Consider the following 24,112-nt stretch of genomic DNA (forward strand, 5'->3'; position numbering starts at 1 on the left):
CTTCCTTTTTCAAAGCAGTTAATCTAAATGTCTTCACCTTAGCCTCAGGCAGCCTCTTTGTCCTGTGACTAAAGGCAGCCGCATTCTTCACCACAATACCACAAAAATCTTCTCTATTATACATGCTGACATTCTTCTCCACTGAAACCTCTTGGTCTAGGTCTGCCCAGTTCAAATCACTCTCAGCACCAAAGCTTTTCATATTCCTGGTAGGATAGTCCATTAAACTTACTTAAAGGATTCCACTGCTTTTGAAATCCAATGTACCAAAATGCACATTCTGCCAAACAAAATCATGGTCAGGCCTATCACAGCAGTACTGGAGTCCCTGTTACCAACTTTTGTCTTCGTTAGGGTTTTACTGCTGTGAACAGACACCACAACCAAGCCAACTCTTACCAGGACAACATTTAATTGGGGCTCACTTACAGATTCAGAGTTTCAGTTCATTATCTTCATGGTGCGAATGTGGAAGCATTCAGGCAGGAATAGGAGCGGAGAGTTCTATATCTTCATCTGAAGGCTCCTAGTAGACTACGAGCTTCCAGGCTGCTAGGACTAGGGTATAACAGACCACACCCACAGTGACACACCTATTCCAATAAGGCTACATTTACTCCAACAAGGCCAGACCTACTCCAGCAAGGCTACAACACCAAATAGTAACACTCCCTCGTTCAAGCATATATAAACCATCACAATACCTATGTGAAACTATCAAATAATTAATGAAATATTATACATTATCATTTCTATATTTAGCTATCAATATATTATCCAGCATATTTTAAGTTTAGTTTGTACGATTCTGTTTCCATTATAAACATACACTTGACTGTCTTGTGTTGATTGTCTATCTTCCAACATCATTCTTCCAAACTATTTTCCATAGTTACTTTTTTTATAAATTCCAAGTTTTCTATCTTAGCAAATTGTAGGTTTCTGGTATACATTTTATTTTTTCTTTCTTTTCTAAGAACGTTTAATCTCTTTCAGTTAGGTTTTTGGTATGAACTAAAATCTGCTGTAGAGTACTGAACAAGCAGTGAAAGGGTCTCCTCTCCTTATTCCAGTTACTAGTACTAGGGATGAAGGATTTATCAAGTTTTCATTAGGTGGAAGGTTAGACACCTGATATATTACTATATTTGTTAGTCTGAAGGTTTGTCTTTGTGAATATATACATATATATATATATATATATATATATATATATATATATATATATATATATTGTTGTCCAGGCTGGCCTTGAACTCAGAAATCCACCTGCCTCTGCCTCCCAAGTGCTGGGATTAAAGGCGTGTGCCATCACTGCCCAGCAATGAATAAATATTTTTGTATATTAATTTAAAAAGTATCTTGGGCAGAGAAGAGAGAAGGAATGGGAAACTCTGGCCAGGATATAACATAAAACAGAAGAATTAATAAAGAATAGAAAAACAGAAAGAAGAGAGAGAGAGAGAGAGAGAAAGAATGAAAGAAAGAAAGAAAGGAAGGAGGAAAAAATTAAGAGAAAAGTCATTGAGGGATCTAGTGTAAGTCACAGAGAAAATATACAGTAACAAAGAAAGTACAGAAGAAAAGCAGATTAAGACAGAAAAGGGTACTATTGGTTAAAGATTTAGATAAATTTACTTTGCTACAGAATTTGTGACTACCACCCCCAACCCCCTCATGCAATTGAAGAGGTACTCAAACAGCCTCCTGATTGAAGGCTCAGTAATGACCACATGATTCATTATCAGAATTCACTAATCAACCCTGGCAGAGTTACTTTCCAGGTGCCTGTTTTCTTGAACCTATCCTATCTTTACTCTGACTTGAACTGTCTACTCTGACAGTGTGACAAGGTTCTGGCCCAGGTACACAGTACCTGATCTCACTTGAGGGATTTTTCTCTGCCAGAGGCAAAGCAGACCTGGTTTATGGATGGAAGCAGCTTTATCCATGAGGATCAGAGTAAAACAGAGGCAGCAATGACTACAAAATGGAGGAAATCTGTACTCAGTCTTTTCTTCCAGACACTTCAGCTCAAAGGGCAGAGCTGATAACATTAACACCGGCCCTCATCATAGGCAAAGCACTGGCTGTTAACATCTACACTGACAGGCAGGTGTGCATTTACAACTGTTCATGTACATGGAACCATTTACCAGGAATGAAAGCTCCAAACAGCAGAAAACAAATAAAACTATCAAAAATAAAGATAAAATTTTACAACTCCTGAAAGCCCCCTGGCTACCAACAAATCTGACAATCATTCATTGACCAGGATATCAAAAAGGAGTAACACCAGTGGCTAGTGGTAACAACCTAGCTGATGAGGCTGCTAAGAAGGTAGCTTTACAGGAAACAGCCATTCCTGTGTTAGCCACTGTCGTACCCGAACCACTGAGAACATCTGGTATATACAAAAGAAGAAATTAACTGGGCTAAAAACCAGCCCATGAGTTAATCTCTAGAGGGCTGCTAAGCTAACATTACCTGCCTCTTTAACAAGAACCATTCTCAGAAAAATCCATGGAGGCAGCCACATGTGTGTCAGATGAATGGCAGATGTGGTCACCGAAGTCACTTTTAAAGATATACAGATAAGTCTTGAGAATACAGTGACAAACTATAAAGCATGCCAATTGACCAACACTCTTAACAATCTCAAACATCCAGGTTCTGTACTGTGAGGTAAGATACAGGGGGCTGGAGGGTGTCCCTACTGGGAAATTGCTTTTACAGAGGTCAAGCCAGGAAAGTATAGCTATAAGTATCTGCTGATATTTGTAGAAACTCTATCTAGATGGATAGAGGAGCTCTTAATCAAAGGCTGAGGCAGCAAAGGTAGTAGTCAAAAAGTTGTTGGAGGATATCTTACCCAGGTGTGAATTTCCTTATATGATAGTGTCAGACAATGGACCAACATGTGTCCTCTGATAGGCTCAACTAGTAGGTGACTGAGAGAGACAAAGATAGTTACACCTAATCTATGGACTGAAGTTCGGACCCCGGTGGTTGTATTAAGGAAAGGCTGGAAGAAGCTTAGGGGGAAGGCAACCCTACAGGGAGACAAGCAGCCTCAACTATCCTGAACCCCTAAGATCTCTGACACTGAACCACCAACCAGGCAGCACACAGGAGCTGGTCCAAAGCCCCTGGTGTATATATAGCAAAGGGCTGCCTGGTCTGACCTCAGTGAGAGAAGACTGGACTGTAAAAAAATTAAAATTAATAGTAAAAAAATTGCAAAGAACAACTGAATGATGGTGCTTAGTTCCAAATGATATGTGTAGTAATAAGCACTATACTTAAGGCTAAAATAATACTGTGGATCACAGGAGTATAAAGAATGTAAGAGGTGCTTGTTTATTTAAAATTAAAAAAAATACTTATTCACTTTACATCCCTTTTACTGTTCTACTCCCAGTCGACCCCACCCACAATACTTCCTTCATCATCTGTCCTCCTCTCCTCTAAGCAGGTGGGGACATCCCTGTGTATCTTCCCACCCTGTCACTTTAAGTCTCTGTCAGGCTAGACACTTCCTCTCCCACTGAGGCTAGACATGTAACAGCTTTTGTCACATCCCCAGCTTCAGTTGTTCAGGACTTACATGAAGACACAGCTGCACATTTGCTACATAAGTTTGGGTAGTCCTATATCCAGCCAATATATTGTCTTTGGTTGGTGATTATGTCTCTCAGAAACCCAAGTGTCCAGGTTAGTTGAGTCTGTTGGTCTTCCTGTGGAATTCCTAGCCCCTTAGGGTCTTCAATCCTTCCTCTTTTCTATAAGAGTTCTCAAGCTCTATTCACTGTTAGGCTATGGATGTCTTTATGTGTCTGTCTCAGTTGCTGGGCAGAGCCTTTCAGAGAATAGCCATGCTAGACTTCTGTCTTCAAGAATAGCAGAGAATCATTATTAGTGTCAGTTATTGGTGCTTGTCTATGTGATTGGCCTCAAGTTGGACCAGTTATTAGTTGGCTGTTCCATCAGTCTTTGCTCCATCCTCAATTGCATTTCTGGTAGACAGGATACAATTTGGATCAAAATTTTTTGTGTGGGATGGTGTATTTATCACTCCTTTGGTGTTTCTGTCTGGCCATAGGAGGCAACCTCCCCAGGCTACATACACCAATACTGTGAGTAACAGCTAAGGACATCCCAGTTGATTCTTGGGCACCTCCCTTATCCCAGGTCTCTATCTCTCCCTGGAGATGCCCCACAGTTACAGATTTCTATTTATTCTTAAAGCCATCTGGTCATCATCCTGACCCTCTCCACACCTGACCATGATTGTGCCTCCACCAACATTCTTCTCTTGATCCCTTCTGCCATCCAGTTTCCCCCTTCTATATATTCATTCTATTTCCCATTCCAAGTGAGACTCAAGCATTCATACTTGGGCCCTTCTTCCTGTCCAGACTCCTTAGGTCAATGGAGTATAGCACGGGCATCCTGTATTATATTGCTAATTTCTAAATATAATTGAATATATACTATGGATATCCTTTTGACATTAGGTTATCTCACTCAAGATGATATTTTTGTGGTTCATCTATTTGCCTGAAAAATTCATGATGTCTTTGTTTTTCATAGCTGAATAGTATTCCATTGTGCAGATATACCATATTTGTTTCATCCATTTTTCAGCTGAGGGACACCTAGGTTGTTTCCAGTTTCTGGATATTGTGAGTATAGCTTCTATAAACAGAGTTGAGCAAGTATTTTTCTGGAATAGTGGAACATCTTTTGGCTATATGTCCAGGAGTAGTATAGCTTGGTCTTGAGGTAGAACTATATCCTATTTTCTGAGAAAATATCAAATGGATTCCCAAAACAGTTTTAAATGTTTTTACTCTCACCAGCCTTGTAGGACTGTTTCCCTTGCTCCACATCTTCATCATCATGTAAAATAACGTGAGTTTTTGATCTTCACCATTCTGACGGGCGTAATATGGAATCATAGAATTGTTTTTGATTTGTTTCTCTAAGTGCTTCTTGGCCACTCAAAATTCTTCTGTTGAGAATTCTCTGTTTAGTTCTCTGCCTCTTTTATAATTGGGTTAATAGAGTTGTTGGTGTTTACTTTCTTGAGTTCTTTATAAGTATTGGCTATTAAGCCTCTTTCAGATGTAGGGATGGGGAATATTCTTTTCCAATCTGTAGTCTGTCATTTTGTCTTATTGAGAGTGTCCTTTGACTTACAGAACCTCTGCAGTTTCATGAGGTTCCATTTATAAATTTTTGATATTAGAGTCTAAGCCATTGATACTTACTTCAGGAAATTCTCTCCTGGACCAACACATTCAAGGGTATTTCCCACTTTCCCTTCTATGAGATTCAATGTATTTGGTTTTATGTTGATACCTTAGATCCACTTAGACTTGAGTTTTGTGCAGGGTGTCCATGCTTCTATATGCAGACATCCATTTAGGTCAGCACCATTTGTTGAAGATGCTTTCATTTCTCCATTACATATTTGTGGCCTCCTTATCAAAAATAAATTGTCCATAAGTGTGTGAATTTATTTCTGGGTCATCAGTTCAATTGCATTGATCAATATGTCTGTTCTGGCACCAATATCATGCTGTTTTTTCCACTATTGCTCTATAGGACTGCTTGAGTTCAGGGCTGGTGATTCCTTTTGAAATCCTTTATGGTTCAGGATTTTTTTTTTTTTTTTTGGCTAGCCTGGATTTTTTTTTATTTTTCCATATGAAGTTGAGAATTGGTCTTTCAAGGTCTATAAAAAATTGTGTATAATAATATTGATGGAGATTGCATTGAATCTCTAGATTGATTTTTGTAAGATGGCCATTTTTACTTTGTTAATTCAGCTTATCCATGAGTATTTCCATCTTCTGTACCTTCTTCAATTACTTCTTCAGGGATTTAAAGTTTTTGTCATACAGATATTTTATTTGCTTGTTTGAGGTATATCAAGATATTTTATATGATTTGTGGTTATTGTGAAGGGTGCTGTTTCCCTAATTTCTGTCTTGGCCAATTGATCATTAGCATAAAGGGAGGCTAGTGATTTCTTGTTGTTAATTTTGTATCCAGGTACTTTGCTGAATAATTTTATCAGCTGTAAGAGTTCTCTGGTAGATTTTTTTTTTTGGATCACTTATGTATACTCTCATCACCTGTAAATAGCAACACTTTCAGTTTTTCTTTTGCAATTTGCATCTCCTTTATCTTCTTTAGTTGTTGTACTGCTCTGGATAGAACTTCAAGCACTATATTGAATAGACTGAGAGATAGTGGGCAGCCTTATCTTGTCCCTGATTGTAATGTAGTTGCTTAAAGTTTCTCTCCATTTAGCTTGATGTTGGGTATTTGGTCGCTATATATTGGTTTGATTATGTTTAAGTATAAAGGTGTATTGAAATTTGTCAAAGGCTTTTTAAGCTTGTAATGAGATGATATGTGATATTTTTATTTTAGTTTGCTTACATGTTGGATTGAATTGATGCTTTTACTATATTGAGCCATCCCTGCATCTATGGGATGAACCCTACTTGATTATGATGAGTGATGTTTTTGATGTGTTTCTGGATTCAGCTTGCCAGTATTTTATTCAGTATTTTTTTTATCAATGTTTATAAGAGAAATAGGCCAGAAGTTCTCTATCTTTGCTTAGTTTTTCTGTGGTTTAGGTATCAGGGTGACTGTGGCTTCATAGAATGAGACTGGCAGTGTTCCTTTTGTTTCATTTTTGTTCACTAGTTTGAGGAGTATTAGTATTAGGTCTTCTTTGAAATTCTGGTAGAATTCTGCTCTAAAGCAATCTGACCCTGGGCTGTTTTTCAATGGAAGAGTTTGATTGACTATAGGTGTTATAGGGCTGTTTAAATAGTTTACCTGATCTTCATTTTACTTTGGTAAGTGGTATCTGTCTAGAGAATTTTTTGTTTTGTTAAGATTTTCCAATTTTGTGGAGTATAGGCTTTTGAAATAAGAGCTAATAATTGCTTGAATTTCTTCAATGTCTGTGGTGATGTCTCCCTTTTCATTCCTGATTTCCTTATTTGGATATTGTCTCTCTGTCTTACTTTACCTTGGCTAAGTGTTATCTATCTTGTTGGCTTTCTCAAAGATCCAACTCTTGACTTCATTGATTGTGTTTTTTCTTTGTTTATAACTGAATGATTTTAGCCCTGGTTTGGGTTATTTTTTGTCTTCTACTCTTCTTTGGAGTACTTGTTTCTTTTCTTTTGTTTTCTTTATCTATCTGTATATCTATCTGTATATCAGTCTATCTATCATCTATCTATCATCTATCTATGTATATCTAAGTATCTATGTATGTATGTATGTATGTATGTATGTATGTATGTATGTATGTATCTATCTATCATCTATGTACCTACCTATGTATTTATTTATTTATTTATTTATTTATTTATTTATTTATTTTTGCTTTCAGGTGTCTAGAATTCACTTAATTCTAGAAAGTCTTTACTTTCTTTGTTTTCCTCTTTTCTTCTTTGACCCAAAGATCATTGAATAGAGGGTTCTTCAATTTGCCTGAATGTGTAGACTTTGCTGGTGGTTTGCTCTTGTTAATGTCCCACTTTAATCCAGTGTGATCTGATAAGATACAAGGTGTTATTTCAAATTTCTTGTAGCTTTCAAAGATTGCTTTGTGACTGACTATATGGTCAGTTTTGGAGAAGGATTCTTGAAGTTCTGAGAATAATGTATATTCTTTTGTGTACGGGTCAAATATTTTATCAATGTCACAGCCATTTCATTCACAATGTCTGTTTGTTTTATTATTTCTCTACTTAGTTTTTGTCTGGATGACCTGTTGATTGGTGATATTTAGGTATTGAAGTTTCCCAATGTTAGTGTAGGGGTTTCAATGTGTGATTTAAGCTTTAGTAGTGTTTTTTTTTTTCTTGACAAATGTGGGACCCTTGTGTTTGGGGCATATGTGTTCAGAATTGAGACATCATCTTGATAGATTTTTTTTCCTTTGATGAGTATGAAGTGTTCTTCTCTGTCATTTTTAAAAGCTTTTTTGAATGTCTATTTTTTTAGATATTATAATGGCTACTCTAGCTTGCTTCTTGTATTCTATTGCTTGAAAAATTTTGTTCCAGTCCTTTACTCAGAGATGATGTTTATTTTTATTGCTGGGGTGTGTTTCATGTATGTAGAAGAATGATGGATCCTGCTTTCACATACAGTATGTTAGACTGTCTTTTTATTGGGGAATCGAGTCCATTGATTTTGAGAGATAGTAATGTCTATGATTGTTAATCTTTGTTATTTTGATGTTGGTGACATTAGTGTGTGTGTTCATGTGTGTGTGTGTGTGTGTGTATACTTCTCTTGCTTTTGCTGATCAGGAGTTACTTATTTCCTTTATTTTTTTGGATATGGTTATCTTTGTTTGGCTGAAGTTTTTCTTCTTTTATTTTCTGAAAGGCTGGATTTATTGGATAGATTGAGTTTCAATTTGTCTTAAGGTATTTTGTTTTCTCCATCTATAGTAATTGAGAATATTACTGGATATTGTAGTCTAACTGGTTTGCATCTGTGGTCTTTTGTAGGTTGCAAGATATCTGTCCAGACCCTTCCAGCTTTTAGATTCTTTGCTGAGGAGACAGGTGTAATTTTGATAGATCTGCTTTTGTATGTTACTGGCTCTGTTCACCCCTGCTGCTTTTAATGTTTTTTCTTTGTTCTGTATCTTTCATGTTTGATTATTATGTGGTAGGAGGATTTTCCTTTCTGTTCCAGTCTAATTAGGGCTCTATAAGCTTCTTGTATGTTTATAGACATCTCTTTCTTTAGATTGGGAAAGCTCTCTTCTATGATTTTGTTGGAGATATTTTCTGGGCATTGGAGCTTGGACTTCTATTCCTATTATTTTTTAGGTTAGGTCTTTTCATGGTATCCCTGATTTTATAAATGTTTTATGTCAAGAATTTTTTAGATTTAACATTTTCTTTAACTGATATATTAATTTCTTCTATTATATGTTCTATACCTGAGATTCTTTCATTCATCTCCTGTATTCTGTTGGCGATAGTTGCATCTGTCGTGCTCATTCTCTTTGCTAGGTTTGCCATCTCCAAAATACCCTCAATTTGTGTTTTCTTTCTTACTTCTATTTCTACTTTCAGGTCTTGCCTAGTTTTATTCATTTCCTTGATGTGTTCAATAATATTTCTCTGTATATCTTTATGAGGTTTATTTTATTCCTCTTTAAAGTTTACTACCTTTTTCATTGTAATTTCCTGTATTTCTTCAAGAGATTCATTTATTTTTTTTAAAGGCTTCTATCAGGTTTATAAGACAGGCTTTAAGTTCATTTTCTTGTGCTTCAGTTGTTTTAGGATACACAAGATTACTCTCGAAGGGTAGTTGTGCCCTGAAGGTATCATATTGCCCTGGTTGTTTTGTGTTTTGTTTGTTTGTTTTGTTGTTTATTTGTTTGTTTTGATTGATTTCTTTTGAAGGCCTTTAGCCATTTGGATGGCTTTGGTTCCAGGATGTTCTTGTTGCAGTAGGTGCTGCAAAGGAGGTTAATGTTCCTGATTTGAAAGGCCTCTGATGGTTACCCTTGTGTTATATGGTTTTGTATCTACATGTCTGTATGGCTTAGTATATTCTGGTCTGTATGGTTCAGGAGGTGGAGTTCCAATGATGGTGGGCAGTGAGGTGGCAGTAGCATCAACGTCTGTCTGGGCTAGCAAGCTCTAGGTAAATTGTCCTGACCAGAACACTGACCAAGTAAGGAAGATGGATGGGGAAGGGAAGCTTACCTTCATGGTTAAGGCTCAGCAAGTCTGATGAATGCCTGAAGAGAGGTATCGAGAAATGGATGTCCCCTCCTGAGATAGCAGGTTTCTCAGATCAACTTATTTTGTTCTAGAGGTGATTGTATGAGTTTTAACATCAGAGCATCTGATTTAGACAATTTCTTCCATTTATGCCAGGAAAAATGTGTGTGAATATATATATATGAAATTTCTACAGTATGATTTCCCTAACCTGACCAAAAATAATATCCAATTTCATAAGTGCCAAACCTATGATGAAATTCTCCAGGCAATTAATGACTACTGAGAGATAGAAAATTCATTTTTTTCCAGGTATGAACACTTTAATTCATTATGTAATACCAAATGATCAGGCCTAAAAACATATATTATAGTAACGCTGTGAACTAAATGGGATGTATCTGTTTATTAATTTATACACACACCGATACAAACACATACAGAGTAATAAAAATTAAGTGAAAAAGAGACAATAAATTTAAGAAGAAGTAGAAAAATGTTGGCAGATTTGGAGGGAGGAGAGGCTGAGGAAGAATGTAAATAAAACACACATGTATACATATATAAAATAATTAAAAATAAATAAATAAATGAGAAAACTAATATTGAATGAGACATGTGGATTAGAGAGATGATTTGTTATTGACAAAAGAGTGATTAGATCTTTGAATGTTGACCTACTTAGTGCTTTCTGCTCCATCATACTGTGGAATGATAAAGGAGATGAATATATGTTAATATTTGAGTGATCAATTATTTAAAAAGCTCTAGAGATCTTCCCTCAACAATCTTATTAAGTAACATGTAAAAAACAGATGTTAAAATATGTCAAAATGCTTTTAAAGCTAGGGTACTTGGCACAAGTTATAAATTGTGCCCATGTTTATTGGATGAATATCTTTAATTAAACCAAAAATTTCAGTGAAGACAGTTGCTTGTATTTCTTCACTAGGAATGTACTTTGAATGCTCCCCAGATTACACCTACTTTACTTGCCCTATGATGTCAATAAATCACCTTCATCTTTAAATAATCTTAAGTCACCAGACCTTCTCCTGAGTACTTAGGATAAAGTTTTTAAAAGTGACTACTTTAAGTGATTACTTAGAAGGAAAGTTTTGCTGTCACCTTTCACTTTGTGTATTATAAATTACACTCATACATCTCAGCAGTGACATCAGATTAATGATGTATTTCAGAAAGTCAGTCATCAGCAGGCTATTTCTTTAATAATGTATCCTCTCAAGTCATCAGCACCATAGCATTATGAAGATATTATATCCACTGTGGTTTTCAACAGCCAATCATCCATGCAATTGCATATCACTCTAGTGTCATGGCCCAATAATCCATCATTGCTGCTTCTCTAATATGGAGCGTCAGTTAGTGCTGCCATGAAGTGACTGAAGAACTAGAGTCGGAAGTTTTTGTATTTCAATTACTCATTGCACTGAATGTAGTACTTATTGCATGTCTGGAATCAAGTGGGATATAGTGTGATTTCTCTGCAAGTATGAAAATGTCAGTACTTTTATCTGACTTGCATTTTGACCTGTGGAAAAGTTGACATCATTGGAAAGCATCTAGAGGTGTGTTTCACATTAGAAGAAAGTAAAGAACAGTGCCTTAACTATCATGGTTATTATTTTGAATAGATGCTCAAGCAACATTTGAAAACAAGGTAAAACAATGTTGGCATCAACAGAGTACTTTTTTTTTTCACAATTGTATCTTTTATCTAGTGATTAGCCAGGTTTCTGTCAGTGAGTTATAACTTGTGTTCTTTAGATCAGCTATTCTTTCTTCTCAAAGAAACACAATAAATTGCTTGATTCTGATTTTTCAGAAGGTAATATTTGGGTATATTTCCAAGTTTTAAAATTCATGCCTTTTTTCTTATGTTCCAAGAGCTTAACAATGAATATATTAATTGCCACATGGAATATTAAAATAGATACATTTAACAGTAAATTACATAAATATTAAAATGCATTACTTGCATATATTATATCTATCTTGGTCATGTATAAGATTAGGATTATGTAGGAGGAGCTAAAGTGGGAGGAGTAAGGAGAGGAAGAGGACGAGTGGGAGAGGAAGAGGAAAAGGAAGAGGAGGAGCTGGGGGTAGAGAGGGGGGAGATGGATGCAGATGTTCACATATCTGTAGCAGTCAAAGTTAGTTGGTATATCTAGGTTGGGTATTGGGTTACACTTCTGATTGTATGAGTATCTTGTTACTGATTATTACCAAATATATAAGCCTTTGATTAATCTTTAAGAATCAGAGTCTCATCTTTCTACTGGGGCCACATGGATGGCGGGATGGTATGGGTGATGCCCAGCCTTGCAGAGACAGCATGAAAGATTGGCGGAGCCATCTCCCTCCCTGGTGTCTTGTGGGTGGCAGGGCTGGTGTTTCTGACTGGCCAGTTCTAGCTGTTGCACACACATGGTCTCTGACCATGAAACATGGTAGCTGTGCTAGGCAGACCTGCTGCAGCTTAGGTAGTCAGCTTGACCAATGACTGTTTTTAAATAATTACTTCAACAGGATTAAGGTTACAGTTACTACAATATATCATATCAGAGAAACCTTAATAGAATCATCAATTAAACAGATTAAGCATAAGTAAGAACATCTGTGTGGTTCTAAGAAAACTCATCCACTTATATACCCCTGTATAGGTGAAAAATGTGGCTGTCCCCCTTTTTTTTTGCCATGAAGCAATCTCTTCTTAGTTCACTTGTTAGTCATTGGAGAGAACCAACTTCCTAGTACCTGCATGTTCAATTCAATCAGAACTCCTCCCTCATTCTCTCCCCTAATCCATGTGGCAAATGGGCTTTTACATTCTCAGTGTTTAAATTATGAGTCACCAGCAATGATTTTGAGAGTGGAAAAAGTCACCTTCTCCATCATCCATTATATACAGCACAGGGTAAGAAGAGAGATCTTTACCAGTGTTGGAAAATTATTCAGCATTGATAATTCAAATGAGTTCAGGTTAAATCTGTCATGAGAGATTATTCATAAAGTAAGAATGACAACATTAAGCATATATAATATAAACTAATAATTATCCCTGTGAAAAATAAATGGATGAAACTCCCCAACAAAGAAAAGAAATGTTTCAGAACTTGGTGTTTTAAGAGCTAAAGCCAAGCCAAGTGGGACAATTGTCTGGTGTTTGAAGTTTGGAAGTTCCTTATAGTAATCACAAGGGTAATGAGAGAGAGAGAGAGAGAGAGAGAGAGAGAGAGAGAGAGAGAGAGAGAGAGAGAGGTAAATGTGTAAATTCATCTGTAAGTGTGATGTGATGGTCAGTGTTTTAGGGTTTTACTGCTGTGAACATACTCCATGACCAAGGCAATTTGTAAAGACAATATTTAATTGGGGTTTGTTTACAGATTCAGAAGTTCAGTCCATTATCATCAAGGTAGGAGCACGGCAGCATCCAGGCAGACATGGTGCAGGAGAAGCTAAGAGTTCTACATCTTGATCTGAAGGCTTTTAGCAGAATAGTAGCTTCCAGGCAGCTAGAACTAGTGTATTAAAGCCCACAACCACAGTGCTACACCTATTCCAACATGGCTACACCTACTCTAACAAGGCTACACCTCTATTTAGTGCTAGTACCTGGGTCAAACTTATACAAGCCATCACAGTCAGAGAAAAACTTGAGGTCTGGATCCTACCTTTAACCTTTTTTTCAGCAGGGTCTTTTTATTGTTGGAGTACACCGCTAACTTCTAATGAGTCTCCAGTTTTTACTCCATCCTATCTCAGGAGCAGTAGGCTTATAGACACGTGTGCCTGGATTTAGATGACTTGTATACAATCTCATTTTGTAGCATAGCATTTTGGCAACTGAGCAATCTCCCTATCTCTGGACTCTCAGTATTTTTGCCCTCACTTATAAATAAAAAATATATAGTTTTTATAGTAGGGTAGTGAAATATTTAATTACTTTTAATCAGGAGTAATATTGTAAAGGAAAGTTTGATATCTATATATATACAATGTTGTTCTGTGTGCTTAAATAAAATTTTATTGGAATGTAGGCTAATCATACTGTTTCTGTATTGTCAAGTTAGGAACATGAAATTTAACAGCTGCAAAGTAAGCTGAAAACTGCAAATCTTAAAACATTTGCTTGTAAGACCCTTATAAAGTTGCATTTGTGGAGATTAAGTACTGAATACAAGTGGTATCATAACATTGGGTCTTCATTCCCAGCAGAAATTACACATAAGCTTGTCTAGGAGATTTGTGAATATAAAAGAAGTAGTTGTCTATTTTTAGCTTTAAATTTTTACCTGTTTCTGTATCTTAGTAATAAAACCTCAGGAGTTAGATATCTATTATTCTTCTTGCTCTTGATCATTATATGCATTCTAGGAATTATGAAAAAGTCTAAATTCAGTTGTTTACTATCCTTTATAGAAAACTTTTTTTTGTTTTTAGACTTTTCTTTTTCTTATATCACAATATTTTATGATTTTACAACTTAATTATATTTTAATTAGTAGCTATAATGAAAATATTTACTAATATCTAATGAATCAACATAAACAATTTACCTAAATGTTACTCTTTGTTATCTTATGATTTCTACTACTTTTTATTATAATTACATATATTAATTAAGTTTCCAATGATGTTCTAATATCTACAAAACAAGGAATGATTAAGAACAATACTTATAAACACATATTTTTTTCAAGATATCATTTCCCATGATAATATTTCAAGCGTGTTTTCAGCAACTTTGAATGTTATATTTCACTGTAATTTATGGTCAGTGTATTATTCAATGTATCTAAAAAGGCTCTACTCGAATCCAACAATGGATTTCTACCTTGTACCAATATCTGCTCTTTTGTCAATCCAATCCCATCTAGGTTGGGATGAACAACATTAATGCTGCTATTTCCATGAGTCTGAGTGTTAAAAATGCCACATATGTCAGGTGATTTCATATTAAGTATGCATAAACAAAAATAAATGCTTCACATATATTAATCTGAAAATCATGCATATTTATACAGATTGTATATATATCACAAAGGAATAGTTACTAGCATTAATCAACGTGACCTATCAGAGAATTTCCTTGGATAGTTTATATATGAGTTTGTACTTTTTTATGTATTTGATGAACACCTCTACTCTAATCTCTTACCATGTACTCAGTACTCAGCATATTATCTTTATTAACCAGAGTCGCTATACTGTGAGACTATCGTTAGACATTGACTATTTACACATTAGCTGTGTCATCTTATTTATTCAATATATTTTCAAGTTTATAACTTTAGAATTATTTTTCCTCTCGCTAACCTTGTTCTATCTGTGTTTCAATTTGATAGGTTTAATTGCTTGTGTTTCTATACCTACACACTTTTCCCCTTTACATTCATGAATAAGACTACAGGGTATTCATATATGGTCATGATCCTTGCTTATTCATTTAACATAAATAATGTCTTCTAGGTTAATAAATACAAATACCAGGATATACTCTTTTGGATACTGAATGATATATATATATATATGTGTCCCCAAAATGTATTAGGAATTCATCTGTCAACAATTTCTGAAAGTGCTTTCTCTGCAACTCAATTTCAAAACAATTAAATCAACAGAATGCAGACTTCAGCTTTTAGAACACAAAAGAGAATTTGGAAATAAAGAAAATAGTTAACTAATTGGGAATTCATTAAGAAACACTATTTGTATACCATTACGATTGATATAAAACTAATAGCAAAGGTATTTCTTTTTTATTATGAGTCAAATGAAGACAAATATTATGAGATATATCTGTTTCATTTTGAAAGCTATGAAAGTTATGTATGATAGCTTAAACTTATAATTTTATTTCTCCAGAGATGGAATGAGTGGTATCTTGAGTTTGATATTAGCATGGGCTTAAGAAAAGTGAATCATACAATAAAAATGATAAGACACTACCAAATGAATTAATTAAAATATATATACATACACATATTTGTATAATATGTATAATTGTATACAACTGTGGGGAAAATTTAGGAAGGCCGCCACAGCGGCGCAAGCCCCGGAGGGGCTTCCGCCTCTGTGGAGGGTCCCACATTAGGGAGGAAGATCCTATGGTTCCAGCGGCCCGGAGGCCTTGGCGGCGGCAGGCCCCAGTAACACGAGGAAGTCCTTGGTTCCAAAAAGGTTTATTGTCATGGCGAATAATAGATGGATCTAGGCATACCCCCCAAAAACTCAGGGCAGTCCCGAGTTATATAGGGAGGGAGAAAGGGGGAGGATTGGGGGACGATCTGGGGGAGGCATGTTTAATTTGCTCTGCCCTCTGGCCTTCATTAGTATGTAAATCCCTAGGTCCTGAGGCCTATAGCCTGGCCTATGTGACTCTATGGAGATCTATGTGACTGCTTTTCAGGATCTTGGATGATGGGAGGGACCGAACTCCTGCCGGTTCTCACGCAGAATTCCACGGAGAATCTCAGGGTTCTAGGTACCTGCTCAACCATGACCCAGGATACCCTTATTCAGTCCCACATACAATATGGTGAGTATGCAATTGTATTTTTTTATGCATAGACATATGTAATTAGTATGTGTATGTATGTATGTATGTATGTGGGTCAGAAGACTGTACCAGGAAACTTCATAGAGTTGAGCTGGTTTGCAAGGCCCAGAACCCAGAAAAAGACGGTAGTATTTTTACCAGCTTCTGAACAGGGTCCTGTTACATGGCCACAGCATGCAGTGGAGAGGATAGTAACCAACATGTAGGAGTAGTGCCACCAAGCCCGTCCACATGTAGATAAGACATCCCAAACATATCAGACCAAGCCAATAGAAAGCTTCTGCTGGCTGCATCACCTGATGTGATCCAGTGGAAAAGTCTCCTTGTCCAAAGAGTTTATTAAAACCCCATGGGGTGTTGCTTTGTTCTGATTTTCCCTGACTTGTTGATGACATTCATTTCAACTGGGGTTAGTATTAATGGTGACTGAGCATTTGGGAATTCTAGCTCAGTATCAGAGTCTTGAATAATGTGGGAGGTGAGGTATATTTCTGTAAGGGACTCACAAAAATTACAAAGTTGTGTGGTAGATCGTCACAGGTAAGGGACTACGGAGTTTGGCAGGTTTTTGTCTAAGAATTTTGTAGGTCTTTAGCTTTTGTAGCTCGGGAAGGATGCAGGAGAAATGTCTTTCTCCAGTTGAGTAGGGAAAGGTGAAGTAGGGGAAGAGGCCAATGGATGCTTATTTGTATTTCTAATGGAGCCCTCTCCTCTGGTGAGGGAAGGAGTAGCAGGAGGATTGATAGTTTGTTTAATATTTCCTCTGAGGGATGAGAAGACAGGGTGGGTGGATAGATTTTGTATCCATTATTAATTGGGTAGAGATCTGAAATAAGGTGGTCTTTAGGTCCTTGGTCTTTGGACACATCTGACTGAGGGGGCTCAGGAGCTGTCTTGTTATCAGTCTGTCCTATTTTAGATGGCCCTAAGTATTGTCAAATTGTAGCTAAGATTGTTGAAAGAAAATCATGGGAGGCGGGTGTTTCCTTCTTGGATATCTCTACTTCTGATAAGAGAAGCTGCTCAGGTCCATGAATAAGGGCTGTAAAAATTATTGGCCATGCATGGCACTATCTGCAAGACTTCCTCCCAAAACAAGGTTTATATTTTTGTCTATTTTTATTTCATGGGAGTTTAGTAGGACACATATCTCCCTGACCTGGGGAGGGGGGTTATGTGATGACAGGATGAGGATAAATGTCTTGTCCAATGGGAACATTCCCTTGGCCTACTGGCGTTAGGGGATTCCACAGAGGTCCAAAACTAACTCTTCCCACAGATTTAAGAACTGGCAGATGCCTGTGGCTTTTAAGTGGCTTCTGCATTACCAGGTTTTTGTTTTTGTTTTAAGGAAAGGTTAGATAGAAAGTCTTTGCCAACACCCATTGAGGGCTGTCGAGATTTAGACAGGGGTTAGAGGAACATTCAGCCAACACAAGAAGGCGCCAGTTGACCCTTCTTGTCCAAATCCACATGATGCCGCTGACTAAAAGCACAGCAGAAAAGGACAGATTGTTTATTGGTCATGACTTACCTTCCCTTGGTGGTGCTGCGTGAAGATTGTTTATTGTTCTTGCTGTAGTTGCAAGTTACCTGCCTGTGAATCTGACACTATCCGCTGAGATCTTTGGCCTAGTGGAAGCATTCAAGCTAAGGAGAGAGGATGCGAGTGGGGAGGTAGAAGTGCAGCTGTTGCTGGTACTCTAGTGTAGCTCCAATGCTCAAAGATGCTGTGATGAGCAGAGCTGAGTTGGAGGCTGCTGGGGAGGGGGTGGCTATCAAGTAAAGGTGTAGAGAAGCTTCTAGCATCTAGCAACTGAAAGCTTTGGGAGAGCATTTTCTTCCCCAGGAAGTGTTATAGCTCTGATACAACAGATACTCTCATACAATGGAGTAATTCTCACACATTTTTATTCCATCTGGAAGGATCTTATGTAAATTTTGCCAGTGGATTGGGTTCTGACAGCAGATGTTTTCCATTGGCTTGGTCTGAGATGTTAGGGATGTCTCACCTACATGTGAAGGGGCATGGGAGTGCTGCCCCTATATGACTGATGGTCAGGATCTTTTCATGGGTTGCTGTGGTCACTTGACAGTGGCCTAGTTGAAAGCAGATAAAACTCCTACTGTCCCTTTCTAGGTCTCAGGGCTTCCAGCACAGTACAACCTTCTGAGGTCTCTCCTGTAATGGTCAGAATATATAAAGTATGTATGTACTGCATACATACGTGATTCTGGTAAGTTATATTACAAAACAAATTTTTGGATAACTTATAGTAACATATGTAACTCTACAGAAAATTATGCTGTTATTTATTCGCTGAAAAACAGCTTTATTTGGAATCTATTTTTGTCTAAGGCTAATTTCATATGATAATGTCCCAAGGACAATATAATTATTAACGTAGTATCTATGGCTACACACAATCCTCCATTCAAAAATAAGGCAGAGAAAGAGGAGAACTACAGAGGAACAATGGGGTCTTTTAGAAAGAGAGGAGAGAGGAGAGGGGGTTGGAGAGATGGCTCAGAGGTTAAGAGCACTGAGTGCTCTTCCAGAGGTCCTGAATTCAGTTCCCTGCAACCACATGGTGGCTCACAAGCATCTGTAATGGGATCTGATACTCTCTTCTGATGTGTGTCTGAAGACAGCTACAGTGTACTCATATACATTAAATGAATAAATAAGACTTTTTTTAAAAAAAAGGAGAAGAAAAGTAGGATAATTTATACTATATGAATGTATGCATTATATAAATAAAATTATTAAAAATAAAAACACTGCAGTAAAAAATTATTCAACACATAATTTCAAGCCATCGGCTGTAGAAGACTGCCTATTAGAAATGTATATTTTCAGATGTGATGATGAAATTTTAATCTCTCATGACAGCTAACAAGACTACAAATGTGTTCATTATGTAGGAGGATTTCAATGACATTTGGTATATTTCTGCCATATTCTACTTGCTGTCAACGTATGTCTTCCATGACACAGAATCAAATTCCAGGAACTCTATAAGAAAGCAATAAAGATTATTTGCAGAGGTAATGGCTTCTGTAGAAGCTTTTAGTTACATTATACCTCTGAGTGTCAGACCAAGGCAATATATTTTCTTAGTACATCAAATATTTTTTCTTTCTTTATGCACAAAAACTTCCCTATACTATTATTCACTGTATAGAAATATTTAGTTTTGTTTTACTTGATTCCTATTCTAGTTGTAGATACAGTATGTAAGAAGAGCTCAATGTACAATGCTCTGGTGAGTTACAGTGGACCTCTCAGAACAGTGTGTGACCACACTAGCTTATAACGAGACAGGGATTTCAGATCGATAGTCATACAAAAATCCATGTTGTCATGTGGCTGCCAGAACTAACCTAGAAGTTTACTAAACAGCATAACCTACCCTATGTTTTTCTTTTTTTCTTTTTCCAGGTTAATTTTGAGATAAGTTTGTCTTTACATAATTACCATTTGCGTAGAATTTGCTTTGTATGCAAGGTTGACCATAGAATAGTGACTCCTGCCTCTGTCATTTCTGTGAATTAGAGAGGAACACCACTGCTCCCAGACTAAATATTTTAGTAGTATGGAGTTGGATTCAATTGGGATTCAAGTGAGCAAGGCTTATTGTACATTGACTTTTTTCTTAATATGATTATTTACATTATTTTTTTCTGTCTTTTTGACATTCTTTCCTTATTAAAGGAATCAAATTTCTCCTAACAGGACAAAAATTGGAAATGGAAGCTATCGACAGAATTATTTATATCTTCAGTATATTCTGAGTACTATTTTATATGTCCACTGCCAGTCTATTCATGCTCTGTTTCTGAAATAGTCAATATTGAATAGTATTATTTCTTTCAAAAATTTACTATGATATGTGCCTAACCCATAATATGATTTTTCTTTATTTTTCTTCTATTACATTTACTTAAACCATAATGAGTAAATTCTAAGATCACATTGTTATTGTTTTCCAATTTTCAAAAATTAGTTTTCCCCAGGGAGGAAAACATAGTCGTTTATCCAGTATCAAATAATCATTCTTAGAAATATACATAATGAATCAGGTTATTTAGACTTAGCAAATTGTGTTTATTATATTTAAACATATATGCATATATATATACATACACACATATATATATTATATATATATATTTATATATATATATATATATAATCACATATCCATGCATGTGACAAAATTCATATAAAAAGAGACCATGAGTTTTAGATAGCAAAGAGGAAGATAATGGAGGGTACTGAGGGAGGAATTGGAAGGAGGAAATGATGTAATGATATTATAATACCAAAATAATTTTAAAAGCAATTAAAAGTACTCCTCAGCGTATGTTTGATGTGTATAAAACCATTCAAAACCACATTTATTTTTGCTATTACCTGAGTATTTATGAATTAGAAATAAAAGCTATGATTCAGTTTTCTCAGTGGAATAGAAATTCATATTGCAATAGTTACATTTTCTAGCAAAATCAGTTATGACCTAGACATTTGTTTTCATATATATATATATTTACAAATTAATTTGTTAAAAAATTTTTAGAAAAAATTTACTAATTTTATGTCAAAACAATAAATCCTTTAATCCTTTAATAAAAGAATGGATAAATATATTTGAGTCCTTATAATGAGATGTTAGTGGTGATGGCTATATTAATTACTAACTGTAAGTAAATTTTCTAAATGTATTTTTATTATATGAATTAGTGCTGGTGAAGTTTTATCTGCTCTTGATAATACAGTGCTCAGATTGTTTCACTGAAGGGTAGATCTGGCAAATTTTATTTTTATTAATTAATTTATTAATTAATTTTATTTTGTTTTTTATTTATTCCCAGTTGGAATTCCCATTTAAATATTCTTTTTGTATTTTCTGTACTTTAGATCTGGGGTTCTGCAGCACATCAAGTTATATGGTTATAAATATAGAAACATATTTCAGACAGAAAGTACTGGTTTCATGCTCTTTGGGATTTGAACACTTCAAATTTCTCTTTTATGTAGTTGTCTTCATTTTAAATTTTATCCTATATAAATTTAGTACTAGAAGTACTAAATGTTATTCATCTTTAATGTTTTCCAAAATTGAGGCTAGAAAGATTGCTCTGCAGTTAAGAGCACTGACTGACCTATTACAGAACTTTAGTTTTATTCCCAGTATCAAAATATTGGTTCACAAGCTTCTGTGACTCCAGTCTCAGGAGATCTGAGTGTTTCTTCATATTTCCATCAACATAGATATGAACACATGCAAAGCACAGAAATGTAAAACAAATATGAATATTATAAGAATTTTAAAAATTAATAGCCAACCCTCCACTTAGAACATTTATTGTTAGTATTCATGTAAAAAATGGTAGGTACACATATTTGTATATACATTTTTATCTATTTCATGGTAGGTCTGTGTTGTTAACATGCAAAGTACTATTTTTTTCTTTCTTTCTCTTCTCTCAGTCTCTCTCTCCCTCTCTTTCTTGCTCTCTCTCCTTGTCTGTCTGTCTGTCTGTCTGTTTGTCTTTCTCTCTCACTCTGTCTCAATTCTGTTTTTGTAATATGCTTTTACTATGTAGCTCTGTTTTATATCAACTTGGTATGTAATATATATAATATGGTAGTCTTAAAATCTTAACAAATTTGTTGTGAAATTCCAGTACTACAAGCATGCTACGCAATGTCAAGATCTCTGTGCAAGCAATGTCAACATATAGAAGAATAAAAATAAATCCATATTTATTACCCTGTACAAAATTCAAATGGATCAAAGAAAGACCTCAAAGTTAAAACAAATACACTAAATCTAATAAAATAGAAAGTGGGGAATACTTTTAACTTTTTGTTACAGGAAGTGACTTCTTGAAGAGAGGACCAGTGGCTCAGGTTCATCATCAATTGATAGATTAGATATCATGAAACTGAAAAGCTTCTGGAAGGCAAAGGACACTGTCAATAGTACAAAACATCACTCTATAGAACCCTACATTGGATAGAGGGCTAAGATATAGAATATATAAAGAGCTATAGAAGTTTAATACCAACAACTCAAATAACCCAATTGAAAAAAATGGGGCACAGAACTAAATAGAGAATTTTCAAAAAAGGATCTTAAATGTCTGAGAAACTCTTAAAGAAATTTTCAATGTTGTTAGTCATCAGGGATTGGCAAAACTACCCTGAGATTCCATCTTACACCCCTCAGGATGGCTAAGATAAAAAAAACTCAAGTGGTGGCACATGCTAGCTATGATGTGTGGAAAGGAGAACATAGCTCTATTGCTGGTGGGATTTTAAATGTGTAAAACCACTTTGGAAATCAATTTGGCATTTTCTCAAAAACTGTGGATCATTCTACTTAAAGACCATAGGGACACTTGTTCAAATATGTTCATAGCAGCTTTATTCATAATACCCAGAAACTGCAAACAATCTAGATGTCTCTCAACTGAAGAAATGATAAAGAAAATGTGGATAATTTACACAATGGAATACTTTTTGGCTATTAAAACCAAAGATATCACGAATTTTGCAGATAAATGGGTGGCACTTGGTTCTATTGTTCCGGGTGAGGTAACACAGAACTCGAAAGAAAGACACATATGATATGTACTCAATTATAAATGGACATTAGCCACGGAGCCCAGGACAACCATGGTACAATTGATAGACCAAAAGAAACAGGGTAATAAGGAGATCCTAAAGGAGGGTGCATGAGTCTCACTCTGAAGGGAAAACTGAAGTCATTAGTGGTGGAGGTAGAGGGGGAACTAGGAAGGAGAGGATGTGAGGTGGAGAACGGCACTGGAATCAGGTATGAGAAGAAGGGGCAGGAGAGGGCTGGGTGTGAGAATAGAAACCGATGGGAGTGGGGTATCTCTGGTGAGTATATGGAGGGCTGGGATGAGAGAGGATATGGGGGAGTCAGTGGGGGTTACTGTAGCTGAGATTCCTACCAGAGGAGATTATTGAGACTTAAGTGCCGACCTCCTTCTGCTAGGTAAGACTGCGAGAGGACGTAGGGAGACAACAATCCACCCACAAAACCTTCACATCAAAAAATTTTCCAGCCTGAAAGACTCGCAGGGAGAAACATGGAGCAGAGGCTGAGAGAAAAGCCCACAAATGTCTGCCCCAACTTGAAACCCATTCCATGTAAGAGAGCCAATCCTTGACACTATAATGATTCTCTGCTGTTCTTGCTGACAGGAATCTAGCAAAACTATCTCATGGAAGGCTTCATCCAGCAGTGGATGGAGGAAGATACAAAGTTGGACTGCCAAACATCATGTGGAGCTCAGGGAGTCTTCTAGAAGAATGAGAGATAGAAGTGAGCAAGATAGTGTGGTCAAGGACACCACATGAAGATCCAAAATGTCAACTAACCTGGGCCCATGGGGGCTGAAAGAGCCTAGGCCACCAACCAGTGAGCAAACAGGAGCTGGACCTAGATCCCCACACATTTGTAGCAAATGTGCAGCTTGATTTACATGTGGGTCTCCTAAGAAGTGGAGCAGGGCCGGGTGGTGGCGGATGACTTTAATCCCAGCACTTGGGAGGCAGAGGCAGGTGGATTTCTGAGTTTGAGGCCAGCCTGGTCTACAGAGTGAGTTCCAGGACAGCCAGGGCTACACAGGGAAACCCTGTCTCGAAACACACACACACACACACACACACACACACACACACACACACACACAC

This window comes from Grammomys surdaster, unplaced genomic scaffold, assembly GCF_004785775.1.
Source record: "Grammomys surdaster isolate TR1022 unplaced genomic scaffold, NIH_TR_1.0 257, whole genome shotgun sequence".
NCBI classification, from domain to species: domain Eukaryota; kingdom Metazoa; phylum Chordata; class Mammalia; order Rodentia; family Muridae; genus Grammomys; species Grammomys surdaster.